We start from the raw sequence: 18,507 nt of genomic DNA, 5'->3' as shown, positions 1-18,507 counted from the left end.
CATTATCATACAGATCTGATTTTTTTGTTCTATTGTTTGCATCCAAATTACGGTCTATGTCTGTCTCACTTTCCTTTTCATGATTCCTTGTTGTCCATTTGAATTTTCAAATACCATGTACTAGATTGCCAACTTTCTTCACCTCTTCCCGCATTCTGTGTCCACGTTTTTGAGGTACAGATATTTGCGAACTCTTGCCGGCCATTTATTTTCATTCACGTTCCTTAGTTTTTCTTCAAAACTAACTTTGCCTTGCACTTCTCTGACTTCAAAAGCAGCCCAACCCATGTCACCTATCACTGCCTCGCTTGTGGATTTACCGTGGGCCGCCAAAGCCAGTCACTCCATTGTCCAGTGGCTAATCTCCAACTCCGACAAGATTTCTGATTTAAAGCACTGAATTGCATTTGTCAATGTTAGTTGTGCTGCCATCATTACACTTTTCCAAATTCCTCGCACCGCGTCGTATGTCTCGAAGCCCCACCTTGCACTTACGTTAGTACTGCCTTCCGCTTCCGTTTCATTTTTTAAAATAATCTTCGTTGACTCTTGAGTAGGTCTTTCGTTGACAACAAGGCATTTATATTTCTTCGATCGGTGCTACAGAAAGACACGAACAGGGGATGGCACTAAGATTTACCTTGCTTGGCTACGGGTTTATGTTTTCTTCAACTGATACCGCGTCATGGCTCTACTCTTTATTAAAGATCAGAAATCCCGATTTTAATGGGCTGAACCAGTAAACTTAGTGCCTAGATTTGTCGCTTCATTGCCGTACATATTCGCAAGTCTTTGTAATGATGTCTCGCATTGTCGAATAGTAGCACTATGTCATCCACATAAATCAGCCCAGTGACCTTCTGTTACACCCTTTGCCCGTTAGCGTTGTGAGATAAATTAAAAACTTATTTACTTTTTCCAGCCGTCTTTCTACGCCCTTAAAGCATGGACACTGATGACGACAGATGGAATCCTTCTTTCTATACTCGGTGAACTGATATAAGTTCATTGCATTTCCGACCTTCCCATACAATTTGCACTTGGTTGTTTCTATAGATATACATCAGAAGCTTCACAATATCGTGAACTGTGTACTCGTGCTTGAGAATATCCCATAGCAAATCACTGTACACGTTGTCGTACACTTCCTTAATATCCAGAACTGCTATCCACAAAGTTCTCTTTTGAGCTTTTTTGAAATATCCATGCAGTAAGTTAGTACAAAAAACATTATCATCTAAGTATCTGCCTGACGGAAACGCAATTGGTACCTCGCACAATACAATAATTTTTTCTGCCAACTTCGACAGCTCTAATTTTATGGCTTGCATTTCCATTATATACATTACTGATGTTGCTGTGACCGACCTGTACGTGCTCGTCTTTTCCTTATCACCTTTCCCGTTATACATAACGTTTCTGCTTTCACGCAACCCAATTGGTGTTTCCTTCGTTTTAATAACTTGCTCTATGGCACTAGTCAGCTGTACCTCGCTGTTTGGGCCTAACTATTTTATTAGCTCTGTTCGTATTTCATTTGGTCCTGCTGAAGACGGTTACCAGTTCCTTGCATTCACAGAGTACTGGAAATTCCTTCGTATCCTTGTCTATGGTTTTTGCGATATTTACTATCTCATTTTTAATCATTTTAAATGATTCAGCTCCTGACGCTTGTAGTCTTACTTAGGTATCCCTCCCAATGTTTAAGGTTATACGTTTACGATCGTTACCCAAGCCATATTTTCTTTGTTCATCTATCATCTTTTGGTTCAGTCCTTCGTAAACAATTTCTGAGATTAAGGCGTAGTCGATTGTCTTTTACATGATTGTCTATTACAGCATTACCACGTTACCTGCCCATGACGCTTGTTTTTCTTGTTAAAAGCTACAAGGTAAAGCTACGCGTACAAATCTAGCACTACAGAACCTATTAAATTAATGTATTCGTACAGATCCTCCATTTGCGCATTCATATATCATACTAGTATCACCTGGGCCGATTTCGTGAACACGTTAATATCACTTCGATACAGTCAATCTATTCATTATTTTGACCTCTGCTACCACTACCTGTTCACAGATAAGCTACTCTCAACCATGACTTTTTTTCTTTCCTGTGTGCAGCTAATCCATAAATGCTCATTACGTGTCTCCTAACATTCATTACATGTCACGAGAAAAGCATATGCCGCCTAGAAAAAGTCCACTTGTCAAAGCACTGGCTCCCGCTTTTACATTGTTCTCGTTTTGCTCTTCGATTTTTGCCCTTTGGCACTTGATGCTTCGCTTAATCAGCATGCCTATGGTTCCGCCTTTCCTTGACCAAGTCATCCTGTTTGACGCTGCACATAACAAATTGTCAATAACAGGCGGCTTCTTTAAACCTCGTAGATGTGTTTCGGTCAAGGCGTACGCAACAAAGAGTTCAACGGACCGAGTTAGCTAACATCGCCATGTGGCGCTTCCGGCGGACTAACTTCGAAGCGTACAAGAAACGCTGCGACCTCGCCAGTCGCGCGGACAGGGACTGTCACCAACCACGTGGTATTTATGCCTCTTTGCGATTGGTTTCTTTACTCCTGCAGCGTTTACCAGCCTAAACTACTGAGCTCACATAGCTTGGTTAAGTAATTAAATGCGGCTTTTTCGTTTAGAAAACAAAATAAAACTGCTGACTTAACAGATTATTAAAGCCTACTAACGGTTCGATGCACTGCATACAGTGCACACGGCCTGGAAGATTCACGTCCGCTGCACTGTAGTTATTCAAAGAAAACGAAACAATAGTCCATAAACCTGAGACACACATATTTACATAGACAATCTAATTGGTGCAACAACACGTACAAATGATGTGCTGCAGACATGGAACCGTTTACAATTATGCATGCAGCAGATGTGTGCGTACTGCTCAAATAGAAGGTTTATTGCATCCCGTAACATACTTAAAATTTACACGCCCCCAATGTTTGCAACGTTTCATCTTCCCTATATAAGACTTAATTTTAACTAATCAACCAAATTGGGTTAGGACAGTTTTGGTGGTGCCGAGTATCAGCGACCGTAAAGCTGTATATTCTGTGAAATGAAGCTGACGCACGAAAAAGACGCGAAGCTCGAAAGCCACACGGACGTGTAATTACAGCCAAGCCAACGCAAATGAAATAGATCATGCATTACAGGAATTCCTTCCGGAATTTGAACTGCTTTTTGAAACAATCGGTGCTCGTGAGTTATGGGTCCTTTTTAAAACGAAAATTATTGAGATACAAGAAAACTATGTGCCGTCGTGGGTGCAGACCCAACAGCGCACTAAATCTAAGCCATGGTTTAATGGCGAGCTACGACGCCTTACTAATCAAAGGAATAGGGTATACAGAAAATATAAAAGAAACTCCATTTCGGGAACTTGCGATCAACTCGCGACCATAACGAAAATCTTGCAAGCAAAAATCCGCCAGGCAAAAAGAAAGAATTCTTTGACGCTTTGCCTTCTCGACTTCAAACAACGAAAAAGATATTCTGGAATCTTGTCAAATGTAACAGAAAAGACAAAGTATGTATTCCATCTCTTTATCACGAGGGAGTGGAAATAGAAAATAGGTTAGAAAAAGCCAACTTCTTCAAGAAGTCTTTTGCTTCCATTTTCTCACCAAGTGCATCGAGCGCAATTCTGCATCCGTCTGCTAATGAGTTCATCGAAAACATCGATGATATAGTGATTGATGAAAGTGGAATACGGTCTCTTCTTTAACGTCTAGATCCCAGCACAGCAGGGGGGTCGGATGGATTGACAGGCGCTTTTCTCAAATTGTGTGCGTCGTTCATCCCGCCCTTTCTTACGGTACTCGAAGTCATTGGGCACCTGGGTCCTACCACACGAATGGAAGATGGCGTGCGTTGTGTCAGTGTATAAATCGGGGCCTCGGGAACTAGGCAACAATTACAGACCGATATCTGTAGCAAGTATTGTTTGCAAAGTATTAGAGCACGTCTTGTGCAGTAACATAATGGCACACATTACCAATCATAACCTCCTGAATGCGAAACAGCATGGTTTCAGGCAAGGGCTTTCCTGTACAACTCACTTAACAGAATTCGTTCATGAAGTTTGTGGTGCACTGGATGCTCGTTCTTGTGTTGATTCGGTATTTGTAGATTTTAGAAAAGCTTTCGACCTGGTGGATCACACATTGTTGGTATGTAGACTACGCTGGTTTAATATCAATGAACAAGTAATTGCATGGCTTCAGGAATACCTTTCTTTGCGGTTTCAGCATGTAGTGGTGAATGGCGCAGAATCTAGTGCGGCCCACGTAACGTCTGGCGTCCCCCAGTGCTCGGTATTGGGCCCGTTACTTTTCTTAATATCTATAGATGACCTTCCCAACACCTATTGTTTCTTCCGTAAGATTGCTGATGACCTGATAATATAGAGGGAAATTACAAGCATTGCCGATACTGTCATTTTGCAAAATGATTTATTTAAAATACAACGCTGGTGCAGAGAATCACATATGCAAATCAACACACAGGAAACTGTCCAGGTGCGCTTTACTAAAAAGTGTATGCCAGAAGCAGTATATTATCTATCCGGTTCCCCATTGCAAATTGTTTCCTAGTATAAGCACTTGAGTGTGTTTCTCACACTGTCCATATGTTGGCACAGGCACGTTTATTTCATCACAGCAAAGGCATGCAAAGTGTTAGGATTTCTACGGCGCAATACAAAACTGTTTCCCCAGCAGGCTCGTGATCTTCCGTACAAAAGCTACATTAGACCCATTTTAGGATACGGATGCACCGTATGGGACCCTCCTGCGTGTACCGACTGAGATACACTTGAGACAGTTTAGAATATAGCAGCACGGTACGTAATCGGAAACTATGAGAGAAACCTTAGCATTACTCCTGCAAAACAAACGTTAAAATGGGACACTTTAGAAAACAGAAGGCAGACGTTACGCTTGAAACATCTTCAGAATTGACCTCAATAAGTATATTCTTCAGCCGCATTATATATCCAGACAAACAGATCACGAGCTCAAAGTTAGGGAATAGAGTTGTAGAACAAAACTTTTCAAAAGCACTCTTTTTTCCCCAGAACCATTTTAGAACAGTATCGACTGCCTGATGCCGTAGTTAATACACTTAATAATGAACATTATGCAACTGATCTTCGAAATTTCGTTCTTTATTTTACACTATATAGTTAATGTAGAGTTCGCTATCATTACATAGTTCTTTGTTACTTAGTTGTATGATGCCGTTTCTAGCCTAAAAATTTTTTTTGTTCGTGCTGTACATTAATATCCTGATGCACAACTTTTATTCCCTCACGTTCTTTTTTTATTGTATTGCATAGCATACTGCTGTTTATTGTATGCCTTAATCTGTTTACATTGCTGCATGCAATGCCCACTGGCGGGCATTCACTGTAATGCCTAAATAGCGCTGTGGGTATGAGAGTAAATAAATAAATTAATAAAGGGTGATAATTTTTATGTTTTATGGAATTTTTAACGATAGCCTGTTGCAGATAACATAATTCTACTCCTTCAGTTGGATTATTCAGAGGGGCGGATATTTCTTGCGCGAGAAATTGAAACACATACTCAAGTAATCAGTAAGAATGCACCAATTACATTCTTAATTAATTACTTTACGGCACATATTACAATCACGAATTGTAGCCGGTCAGTTTGCAAGGCCCATCCAGTTGAAATAAACTTACAGAACGATGGCAGTTTAGAAATGTGCGCCATCAAGCTTGACGTGAAAACGCACTGTTGTTCCATCTGCTTTTTTAACAAAACACTCTTGTATACATTGAAGCACTAAAGTACCTGGAACGCCTGTGCGTATTGTTCTACATTTTGGGAAGTAGTATGTCGAAACTGGTGTCACCTTGGAAATTCAGTTCAAGTGGATGTGTCTTGCAAAGTCAGCGGCTACAATTCATGAATTGCAATATATGCCGTAAATTTAGTAATTAATTAAGACATTAATTAGCGAACTTTTTGTAAATTAGTTGAATACGCGTTTCGATTTCTCGTGCTAGTAATGTCCGCCTCTTCGTATAATTCAGCTCAGGAACACGAATTATGCTATCTGCCACAGGCTATCTAAAGATTCCATAAAACTTAAAAATGGCGAACGAACATTCCTAACAGACTCTGGAAATTACCTCGTGTTTTGTAAACGCATCACAATCAGTGCTTAATGTCCGGGCAGACTCCCCACTCCCATTCACATTCGTTAAGGCAGGTTGTGATAGATTAAATGTAAACATTCGAAGAAGTTCTGTACTTAGGCAATTGCTGCCGTTGTTCGGCGTAGAGAGGTCTGTCGCACCATGATCCATGCTCGGAGCGCTGAGCTACGTTCGAAAAGTGCGTGTTCAACTTTTCTTCTTGGGAAGCAGTTCGGAACTCTTTGGCGGTGCTTTTCGGTGGCTGAGTCGGTGGGGAGCTTTGACCAGTAATGATGCCGCACTTTAGAAGCGTGATGACTTGGCTTAGGGAGTAATGTTGCAGCCCACTAGTTTAACGGCGCCAAAGCAGGACCAGCAAGACCACAGGCGATGAGGACAAAGTTTCGACAGTGTAGGATTTGTTTTATTTTCACGCTAGGTTGCTGGCAACAAACGAACATAAATAAGGCTCCAATTTTAAAGGAGGGCTGTGAGAGCAGTTTAGAAACTGGATTGCCCAAGTGCTTTGACAACCTTTCTAAAAGATGGTATACATCTTATAGTATTGATTACTGTGTAGATATTTATTCGTTCAAATTGCGTGAGGAAGAGCTTTATGACAGGTGATTCAACTGAAGTAACCGCTTTCAGAATAAAGCGAGCAGCGTGAACATTTTCAGGGCCACACATGCGTCATTTCTAAAGTTGCAATTCTGCCTAACTCTATGAGGACGCTATTGTACTGCAACCGTCTATTCATATCAAGCGGCATTTTGCGTCTCAGAGCTCCTTGTTCTTTTCCCAAAGCACCTGGTCAGTTCGAAAGGCGTGCTTGACCTAGCAAGCGCTCGCGAGAGGACTGACCCAAAAACAGCTAAACGTTGCGCAATTTTCCTTGTTCTACTATAAACAGTGCTGATGCCTTGTCGAGCATCGGCGTCGGTGGTTCAGTAAAGAGAAAAAAAAAAAAAGAAAGCGTCGGTGGTTCAGTGGTAGAATACTCGCCTGCCACGCGGGTGGCCCGGGTTCGATTCCCGGCCGACGCAGTGCTTTTTTTCTGTCGGCACTTTATTTTAGACTTACTGCGTCAAGCAGTCATTCTCACCTTTTTATTCTTTCCGGCTATTATAAAGTGGTCGGGCTGAGCTGTCTGCTGGTAGGTGCATGTCAAGGTCAGCTGGTAGGTGAGGTGAGCTGGTAGGTGCATGTCAAGGTCACGTGGGGAGCAGAGCCGGAGAAATGGTGTGCTCCATTGGTGGAGAGAAATATTTCCTTGTTGTGTGGTTCGGTACCATGTCTGTTTCTTCCCAGATGGTCCTCTGTACGAATCTTTGAAGTAGTTGGCTGCCGTCAAGACGAACCTAGTGTGGCCAAACTTCTGATTGAGGAACAGTGTGTGAATGATTGGTTGGTTTCTGTGTGAATGATTGGTTGGTTGGATGATTGGTTGGTAGGTGCATGTCAAGGTCACGTGGGGAGCAGAGCCGGAGAAATGGTGTGCTCCATTGGTGGAGAGAAATATTTCCTTGTTGTGTGGTTCGGTACCATGTCTGTTTCTTCCCAGATGGTCCTCTGTACGAATCTTTGAAGTAGTTGGCTGCCGTCAAGACGAACCTAGTGTGGCCAAACTTCTAATTGAGGAACAGTGTGTGAATGATTGGTTGGTTTCTCATCAGCACTACACCAAATAAATCCGCGTGGCACCAATTGCTTGTTCCGTTAAGCACAAGTTCCGTGACCACCACTGACGCCTGCTACACACACGATTCAGCGAAAGGACCACATCGACCGACTTGGAGGAGGCTTCTCTGGTAGCTCAGTTTCATTCTGATGGCTAGACAAACTCCTCCCTCATCCGCGACATGAGGGAGGAGTGTGGGGAACGCGGTGAAAATTTTGGCCAGCTCTAGGGTCGCTGCTTTGTTCGAAAAAGATAATAGCCGGAGAGAGATCTTGAGATTTTGTGGCTAATGGACGTACTTTCCGGGGCTCTGTGGCGGCGACGAAATCATAAGTTTTGTGCATGCTTTGAGCTTGCTTCTGTTTTTGATTTGTTGATTTCTTTGCCTTTAAATAGTAATTGGGTGGTTTTAGTTCTTTTTCTTTCTTTCTTTTTTGTCTCTCATATTTCGTGTGCGCGTGTGTGTTTCGTGTACATTTCGTTTTGCAGGATGGTTAGAGCGTCCTTTCGCGCCACGTGCTTCAACACGTGCAGCCGGATGGGACGCTGAGTGTTTGTAGCTTTTAAATGGTAGCTTGGAGGTGGCAAGACTAATAGCTATTAGTGGTTTTACTGTGCGTGTTTTGGTATGAAAGTGAGAGCGTGGCCGCGTGGTTGAGCGCGTGCGAAAGCGTGTCATACCTTCGGTCTCCGCGGCATTGATTGCTTTTGAAACGGTGCTGAGAGTTGCTTTGCGACAATTTGAGGATTTGGATCCTGTGCGTATCGGTTCTTGCTAAAAGGCACGTGCTCTGCATTGATATAGTGGTATGGTATTGTAGTATTTGCATCAGTAGTAGCATTATTATAGTATTATAGCATTTGCAAAAAGCCGTGCAATACATGGCGAGAAAGCTGGGAAAGCATGCAATGCACTCAAGGCAGATGAGGATATGGATGAGAATGGAGAGGGCATCGAACCAACCGGCACACAATGTGATGTCGATACTAGGTTGCAGAAAATGGAGGCTTTCCAGGAAGAGCTTGTCAAACAGGGGCAAGAGTTCAAAAATGAGCTAAACAGGGAGCGTGATGCACGGAAGGAAGTTGAAAAGAGACTTGAAGCAGCCGAGGAAAAGGTGAACAGTGCCGCCATTGTGAACGAGAATGTGCGTGACAATGGAACACAGACCTCCGACGCGACAGGCGAGCGAGCGTCACCAGGGTACGTGCTATTCGTGCAGCGTGATGAAGGGTTAGCTGGAAATAGCGGCAGCTACCTCGAGGCCGCCGCGAGGAAAAAGCAGGAACCTAGGGGACAAGGCCCCTTGTCGAGTTCGAATCACGCACAAAATGACAAAGGGAAGCAGGGAGTGGTAGGAGAGAGTGAAAGGGTGATTATCGCCGGCGACTCAAACGTGGCTAATTGCCCACAAGCAATTGTGGAGAGGGTCAAAGGCGATAAAAGAGTGGTGGTAGGGACATTTCCAGGGCAGACACTGGTTTCTGTCATGGGGCGAGCAAAAGAAAATCTCGCGGAGAATGCCCATGTGCGCAACCTTGTCATAGTAGCAGGTGGGCTAAATGACGTCCTGAGCAGGAAAGGGACAGGTCTAGCCCAGCGCTCGGCGAAGGGGGTGGACGACTTGCGCGAGCTATCCCCTCAGGAGCAGATCGTGGCGTGCACGGTGCCGGAGGTGCCTGTGCGTGACAGTCACGTACAAAGAGCCGTAATGGCTGCCAATGAGGCAATATGGAAAATGAGCCGAGAGAAGGGCTTCGAGGTTGTCGATGTAAACGGGGAAGTGAGAAGGTGTGGTGGTTTTAAACGAGACGGGATCCACTTCAATTACAGGCTGGCACGAGAAGTCGGCTGGCGACTTGGTGGTCGCGCTGTAGCTTTCTTGGGGGGCCCGCGGGCGCTCAGGAGGCCAGAATAGGTAGTAATAAAGAAGGTCCCCTAGGGGAACTTCAGAAGAGCATCGCCGTCGATAGTAAGAAAAGGACGAAAGCAAGAACAAGAGCTCGCCATGCAATAGGCTACATAAACATGCAGGGCGGCAGAAGAAAGGAAAAGTGGGCAGAGATTGAGGAGCAGTTAAATAGAGAACAAATAGGGGTGTATGCGGTTACAGAAACGCACCTTAGAGACTCAGAAGAGCCGCCAGTTATTGAGAATTATGTTTGGGAAGGGTGCAACAGAACTAAGTCGGAAAGAAAGGGAGGAGGAGTGGGAATGCTCATCCATCAGGGAGCCAAATGGAAAAGAGTAAATTCAAAATGTCGAGAGCATCTTTGGTTATCAGGTATAATGAGTGGGAAAAAACTTGGCTGGGCATTACGTATTTGTGGACCGGAAATAATTGCACAGAGAAGAATAAAGAGTTAGTGGAATGCATAAGCGCTGATATTAAGGGTTTCGGGAATGGTGCTGAAATTGTCCTATTAGGTGACATTAATGCCCACATACAGAATTTAGATGGCTATACCGACAACAACGGGAAGTCAGTGCTAGACCTTTGCGAGCAACATAACCTCGTGATTGTGAATACAGGGCCTAAGTGTGAAGGACAGATCACGTGGGAAGTGGGAAACCATTGATTACTGTCTGATGACAGAAGGAATTCATGATAAGTTGAGAGAAATGGTCATCGATGAGGAAGGGTTTAGCAGCATAGGGCGTGACCATAAACGCTTCATATTGAAAATTGGATATGTAGTTGGGAAAGAGAGCAAGGAAAGCACAATTGCCAGTCCAAATTTGAACGCTGAACAAACAGCAAATATAGTCACTAGAGTTGAGGAAGAACTTGGCAAGTGGCCAAGTAAGGAGTGGGAATATGGTGAGCTTCTAAGTGTAATAACGACAGAAATATGGAAAGAGAAACAACATGTTCGTTGGAAAGGAAAAAAGAAACCGAAAAGCTGGTGAAACAAGGAGATACGAGAAGCGATCGCCGAACGACAGAAAGCATCTCGAGAGCTCAGGCAGGCAAAGAAGGCGCAGTTGCCACAGGTTGAAGTAACCAGTAAATGGGAAATATACCGGGAGAAAAAGTCTGTGGTTCAAATACTAGTGCAAGCAAAATTAAAGAGTGAAAGTGAACGTTGGTTGTCAGAAATACGTGAAGGAGAATTAACTCGTATAGACCGTTGACCATTACATCGGTAATATACAGGCTAGCAATGCAGGCAATCAAATTAAAGCTTCAAGCATGGGCAGAGAATAATGACATTTTGGGAGAGCTTCAGAATGGCTTTAGAATAGGTAGGCGTTTGGATAATAACTTGTTTGTTCTTACTCAGTGGATTGCAATATCAAAAGCAGAAAGCAGACCGTTGTATGTGGCCTTTTTGGACATTACAGGAGCCTACGACAACGTAGACCGCAACATTTTGTGGGATATTCTGAAAGGGGAAGGCTTAGGTGACAATTGTCTACAGCTTTTGAGAGAGATTTACCTAGAAAAAAACCGTTTGCGTTGAATGGGAAGGGATGAGAAGCGAGGAGAATGTTCATATCAACAAGGGACTGAGGCAGGGGTGCCCTTTATCCCAGCTGCTGTTTATGATGTACATGGTGAGGGTGGAGAGGGCGCTAGAAGGAAGTAATATCGGGTTTAATCTCTCATACAATCAGGCGGGTACGGTAGTAGAGCAGCAGCTCCCAGGTTTATTTTATGCGGATGACATTGTGTTGCTAGCTAACAAGCAAAGTGATTGCAACGTCTGGCTAATATCTGTGGACAGGAAGGTAATAATATAGGTTTTAAATTCAGTGTGAGAAAATCAGGTGTTATGGTATTCAATGAAAACAGTGAACAGACAGTGGAGATAAAGGGCCAGGAAATACCTGGGGTAACAGAATATAAATACCTTGGCATATGGATATACGAGGGCAATAGATATATGGAAACACAGGAAAAAAACAATAACAGTGAAGGGTAAGAGAAATGCAGCCGTAATGGAAGCACAGAGCGCTATGGGGATACAATAGGTACGAGGTCCTCCGAGGTATGTGGAAATGGGTAATGGTTCCAGGACTTACTTTTGGAAATGCGGTTGTTTGCTTTAAATCAGGGGTACAATCGGGACTCGACGGGAACCAAAGGTCAGTGGGTCGCCTCGGAATTGGGCGCTCGCGGGAAGACTACAAATGAAGCTGTGCAGGGTGATATGGGCTGGACTAGTTTTGAAGTGAAGGAGGCTCGCAGTAAAATTGAGTACGAAGAACGCCTGAGGAATATGGAAGAAAGTAAATGGGCTGGGAGAGTGTTGAGGTATCTGTACAGGAAAAATACAATGATTTACAGTGGAGTAAAAGAACTAGGAAGCTTACCAGCAAGTATGCGGCCTGTAGAGTGGGCAACACAACAACAAAGAACGTCAAGCGGTAAGTCAGAGAGGCTGAAATAATCTCATGAGCGGCGGCAATGGAAAAGAAACCTGCCATGAGTTACTTAAGAAGAAAAAACGAAATCAGGAACGAAACAATTTATGATAACTCAAAGGGAAGCTCATTACTTTTCGAAGCGAGATCGGGATGCCTTAGAACACGCACCTATAAAGCGAGATATAAGAAGGAACAAGAAGCATGTGCTTGCTGCGGTAAAGCTAGGGAAACTATGGAGCATGTTTTATTAGAATGTGAAGACGTCTACCCAGAGGTCGATTTAGGCTCCACTGGCGTCCATGAAGCCCTTGGGTTCAGCGGGAGCAGTGGAAAAGTAAACATGTCCGCAATAGACATTAGTAAGAGGCGATGGACGATGGCGATGGACGAGTGAGAGGCGAGGTGGACGAAAAGTAGGGAAACGACAAAAAACTGATACGTTTTTAGGGGATCAGAAAATTTGGGTGTGTGAGTTCATAGCGGTTATTTATTCTTTATTTTTTATTGCTTAACTTAGGTAGGACATTAGTCAGTATAATAGCAAGAGCTTGGTGGCGCAACCGACCGCCCCGTTCCAAAGCGGACGCTCATAACATTTATCCATCCATCCAAAATATCTGGCCAGTGGTTGATCTAGGCACTTCTGGCCTCCGTGAAGCTGGTTCAGCGAGAGCAGGGGGAAAGTTAACATGCAGGGGGAAAGTTTTTACTATGCACTCGCGTAAACGGATTAATTCAACCCAAGAAGGTCAAACGTGTCAGAACTGGTCAATGCTAAGAAGCATTTAATTATCATAAACTAAGCGCCGCATACCAGTTTTCTAATACCAGTGGTATATAAAACCACTGTACAATATACATGAGCACTATATACCAGTACTTTCACTGCGATTCCCTCTTTCCCATTGCAGAGTAGCAGACTAGGGCGCACTAGCTCAGGTCGACCTCTGTCTTTCGTGTCAATAAAATCTATCTATCTATCTATCTATCTATCTATCTATCTATCTATCTATCTATCTATCTATCTATCTATCTATCTATCTATCTGTAAAGGGCGCTACGCGCCATGCGTTCTATATATGTGGTTGTGGAATAAAGGTGTGAGCATTCGTTCGGTCAAGGCGGCTCCGAGTCACTTGCGTAGACGCGGCTAGCGTCTGTCAGCACCCCACGTCGTACATGGTGTCAGAAGTGGGATTCGAACCCACGCCCGGAAAACCGGGCGTCGATGCCTTTTATTCCGCGTTGCGAAACATGGTAAAAAGATGCAACTACGGCTCAGCGTCCGTTGAGGACAGGCTCGTTCGAGACCGATTTATTGTTGGTCTGCTGGATAGCAGGTTATCGGAGCAACTCTGCCGTACTTCTGACTTGACGCTCGATAAAACGCTTCTGCATGCACGGCTGCACGAAGATGCGGAACGAGAAAAACGTGAACGAGAAAGCCAGTTATCTGGGCCAGTCGCCGTTGACGTAGCGAAACACAGGCCAACGAGAAGGCCGTCACGTAATCAAGCGTCGGCAGCAAGAGAAACGCTCCTCGCCGGCGCGCACAGATCGTGTCACTTCTGCGGACGAGATGAGCATCAGCGGAAATTTTGTCCTGCCACAAAAGCTGTTTGCAAGTTTTGCAAAAAGAAAGGACACTTCGAAGCAGTTTGCTTAGCCAAACAGCGCACGCAAAGCCGACAGTCACATGCCATCGAGATGCATGCTGTCAAGAGCAGACAAGAGGCAAAGGCTAAGTTTGTTTGGGTCCACGTGAATGGAGTCCCACTCAAATTCAAGGTCGACTCAGGAGCAGAAGTTACCGTCATTCCAAGCACTTTTTCAGGAGTACCGTCGCGACTCGAAAAACCGGAGGGTCTTCTCACCGGTCCAGGAAATTGCCCGTTGAAAGTAACAGGCCAATTCACAGCTACGTTGGAGTGGAAGAGCCGCACCTGTGTACAGTCAGTGTACGTCATGCCTTCGCAGTCTACACCTCTACTAGGCTACCCTGCTATCCTCGCATTGGGAGTCGTGAAGTTCATCGACGCCGCACAGCGACCTGAAAAGCAAGCTAGCTCTGCAAGCGACGCAACTCCTGGCCAGGACATCTTCGAAGGGCTTGGTACTGTAGGGGAGGAGTACACTATTCGACTCAAGCCAAATGCCAGGCCATTTGCTCTCAGTGTACCTCGCAGAATTCCCATTCCTCTGTACAACCAGGTAAAGGAGGAGCTGGACCAGATGGAAAAACAAGGTGTCATCAGGCGCATTACCGAGCCGATGCCATGGTGTTCCGGTCTGGTCGCAGTACCGAAGGCATCAGGCGGAATCCGAATATGTGTGGACTTAACGAAGCTCAACAAGGAAGTTCTCCGTGAAAAGCATGTGCTTCCAACGGTCGAATGGGTACTCGGGCAACTGGGTGACGCCAAAGTGTTCTCAAAGCTCGACGCGACAGCAGGATTTCACCAAGTGCGATTGTCCCGAGAATGCCAAGAGTATACCACATTCATCACACCATTTGGACGCTACTGCTACTGTCGTCTACCTTTTGGCTTGACTTCAGCACCGGAATATTTTCAGAGAGAAATGGCTCGGATTCTGGAGGGGCAACCGAACGTCGTCAACATGATAGATGACATTCTGGTTTTTGGCAAAGATCGAGAAGAGCACGACAAGCGACTTGTGGAAGTTCTTGAACGTCTAAAGACAGCCGGAGTTAAACTCAACAAGTCAAAATGCTGCTTCGGTCAAGACAAAGTAGAGTTTCTGGGTGTGGTGATCGACGCCAACGGTATCTCGCCAAGTCCCAGCAAACTCGAGGCACTGCGCAACTTGAAGCCACCTAAGGACGTCGCCGGGGTTAGGCGATTCCTCGGCATGGCTAATCATATTGGTCGCTTCCTGCCCAACCTTTCGCAAGCAACCGCCCCTATTCGCGCCTTGCTAGGTGAGAAAAATGCATGGCAATGGGGACCGCTTCAAGAGACCGCTTTTAATCAGGTAAAAGCGATGCTCACCTCGGACCTGTGCGTCGCTAAGTATCATCCCGGTCGTAATACCATTGTCTCATGCGACGCGAGCTCGCTTGGATTGGGCACGGTTCTTCTGCAGGAACAACCATCAGGCGAGCGACGCGCGGTAGCGTTCGCATCCAGGTCGCTTACTGAAGCGGAAAAGCGCTACAGCCAAACAGAGAAAGAAGCGCTGGCGGTAGCATGGGCAGTGTACCGTTTTGACCAATATGTGCGTGGCCTAAACTTCACGGTAGAAACCGATCACCAGCCGCTGGTAACACTACTTGGAAACGCTGACTTGGACACGATGCCCCCACGTATTCAACGGTTTCGCATCAAACTTATGCGCTACCAGTTTAGCGTGGTCTACGTTCCTGGCAAACAGCTAGCCACTGCGGATACTCTTTCTAGGGCTCCGGATGAGAAGCCGTCGATCAGTGTGGTGGATGTGGTAGAGGAGTTTGTTGAATTTCAAGTTGCTACTGTCACAGACACGAAGCTGGTTACCGTAGATGAGGTTCGCAGGCACCAAGAACTGGACTGGGAATGCAACCAGCTCGTCAAATACTGCACTCAAGGCTGGCCTCGTCGGGACAGGCTTCCGGAGCACCTCAAGAAGTACTGGAGCCATCGAGGTGATCTCTCTTTGTGCAACGGCATCCTGCTAAAAGGTAATCGCTTTGTCATCCCAGCTTTGCTGCAGAAGGATACACTCGAACTTATCCATGAAGGCCACCAGGGAATTAACCGATGCCGACTAAGGGCGAAGGATTCTGTGTGGTGGTATGGACTTTCGCAGCAAATACGTGATAGAGTCACTCGCTGCAGACAGTGTGCAGTCACAAGAGCGCAAAGAAGAGAGCCTTTGGTCGTAACAAAGACTCCAGAACAACCGTGGCAAGCAGTAGGAATGGACTTGTTTAGTTACAAGGGACACAACTATCTACTAGTAGTTGATTATCGTTCTCGATACCCTGAAGTCATCTACATGCGAAGCACGAACTCTGAGGCGGTCATCAATGCAGTCAAAAGCATTTTTGCTCGTTTTGGCATTCCCGCCGTAGTACGAAGTGATAATGGACCGCAATTTGCTTCACGAGCCTTTGCAGCTTTTGCGAAGTACTATGGCTTCCAACACATCATCTCAAGTCCAAACTACCCGCAGTCAAATGGGGAAGTGGAAAGGATGGTGCGTACGATCAAAGAGTTGTTTGCAAAAGCAGACGATCCTTTTTTGGCTCTTCTGTCGTACAGAGACACTGCGGGCGTCACAGGGTTCAGCCCAGCGCAGCTACTGTTGGGTCGCAGCTTGCGAACCAGGCTTCCCAAGACAGTCGACCGCCTGGAACCGAAGTGGCCTGCACCAGATGATGTGAAGTGCCAAGACGAAGAGGTGAGAGGGCGGCAGAAGAAAGACTTCGATCGCCGTCATGCTGCGACCGTACTTCCTCCGCTGCAACCGGGTGATACGGTGTGGGTTCGAGACATCAAGGATACGGCGTCTGTTCTCAGCCCAGCCTCCAAGCCGCGCTCGTACGTCGTCGAAACACCCAACGCGGTGCTTGTGCGTAATCGGATACATCTAGTGCCCTATTCAGACACAACGATGAGCCAGCTCAACGAGCCAGCTCGGAGTGAAAACCGTGAGGAGCATGAAGAGCAGACCACGGCAACAGACGCCACGGCAACAGCAACACCGCAAGTTTCCAAAGATTGTAGAGTGAGAGTCACCAGGTTTGGTCGTCGTGTCAAGACTCCGAGAAGACTTGACTTGTGAAATGTTTGGTGTTTCTTGTGTGCATATCTCGGGGGAGAGATGTAGAGGGCGCTACGCGCCATGCGTTCTATATATGTGGTTGTGGAATAAAGGTGTGAGCATTCGTTCGGTCAAGGCGGCTCCGAGTCACTTGCGTAGACGCGGCTAGCGTCTGTCAGCACCCCACGTCGTACACTATCTATCTATCTATCTATCTATCTATCTATCTATCTATCTATCTATCTATCTATCTATCTATCTATCTATCTATCTATCTATCTATCTATCTATCTATCTATCTATCTATCTATCTATCTATCTATCTATCTATCTATCTATCTATCTATCTATCTATCTATCTATCTAAGTAGCATCATTTCAAATTTCAAACGCTTGCTTTTCAACGAAATAAGAAAATGTCTAGCTCATGTCCTGCTCATGTAGCACGGGCGTGGCGCGTAATTATTGTAAACATGGTGAAAGTGACCAGATGCGGCCCTACGCAAAACCGACCAGCGCCGGTGCCGCTGGCCCCTGTTGCACATTCAGTGCCATCTACCGGGGCCGCCATGTTTCATCGCAAATTTGTGCAGCCCTCCGCTCTCGCCCATCACACTACGTCCCTCTATGCACCGTAGTTTCATACACAGCAGGCATTGATACAAAAAAGTCTAGAGAGGCATTTCTCACTACTGGCAATCTTAAGCAAAAATGGTTCTTCTCATAATAACGAAACATAGATATACATCGGTCGTGTAGTTTGATCTAAAATTGAGCGTCACACGTTTATGCCTCGAAATGTGGCGTAATTATTACATGGAAGACATCGAAAATCTTACACCATTTACCGTCGAACGGGCTCAATGGCACGTATCTGCTACTAGTGGCCACAGATCACGGCTAGCGCTCGTGGCCACAACATTGTACGTAGCATACTGGAAGTGCAAAGAGCACAAATAATACTTAATCTGACGTAACCTGACATTCAAAAGTTGTAATTTTAATATTTGAAGTAGTCATTCTACACAAAGCGTTGCGGATCAAAATGAGGGGCACTGTGTAATGTGCGGAGTAAGACTTCTATGGCCGCACTGCTTGCGTATACCTTCCAGAGCGTTGCCTACTATTCTGAAACGGAGTACACAGCTGCGTAAGAAGCGGACGGTGTTGATCGAGGCACAAACAACTGGCTAGCGTTGATGGCGACGTGGAAACCTCCAGGGCTGACACCAAAAACCACGATTCCGGAGGTCGTCGACCTAAGTGCACCCCCTGGCTGGTAGTCACTTTGAGGACGCCGTCCAGCGATGTTAGAACATGATGCAGTTGATAATGAGCACAACCTTTGGGTGCATTTCTAACAAAATAAGGACACCGATGAACTGTTTAGTACGTTACGTGATATGCTAGCTTTTGTCTCAATGAACATGTTTGCACAGTGGCGGCAAGTAAGGATTCCTCGACAGCTTTAGTGAGAGTGCATAAAGGAAAACTTGT

General features: G+C 45.4%; 1 non-coding gene across 1 annotated transcript; it reads left to right on the top strand.

Annotated features, from left to right (window-relative positions):
* The first annotated feature begins 7,168 nt into the window (after nt 1–7,168).
* Nucleotides 7,169–7,239, top strand: TRNAG-GCC (transfer RNA glycine (anticodon GCC)). Its single transcript has one exon. It is a non-coding gene; the product is annotated as a tRNA-Gly (tRNA).
* Nucleotides 7,240–18,507: the final 11,268 nt, after the last annotated feature.

This window comes from Dermacentor variabilis, chromosome 4 (assembly GCF_050947875.1).
Source record: "Dermacentor variabilis isolate Ectoservices chromosome 4, ASM5094787v1, whole genome shotgun sequence".
NCBI classification, from domain to species: Eukaryota; Metazoa; Arthropoda; class Arachnida; order Ixodida; family Ixodidae; genus Dermacentor; species Dermacentor variabilis.
Note: the sequence above shows the minus strand (reverse complement) of the source record. Positions and strands in the feature narration are given on the sequence as shown.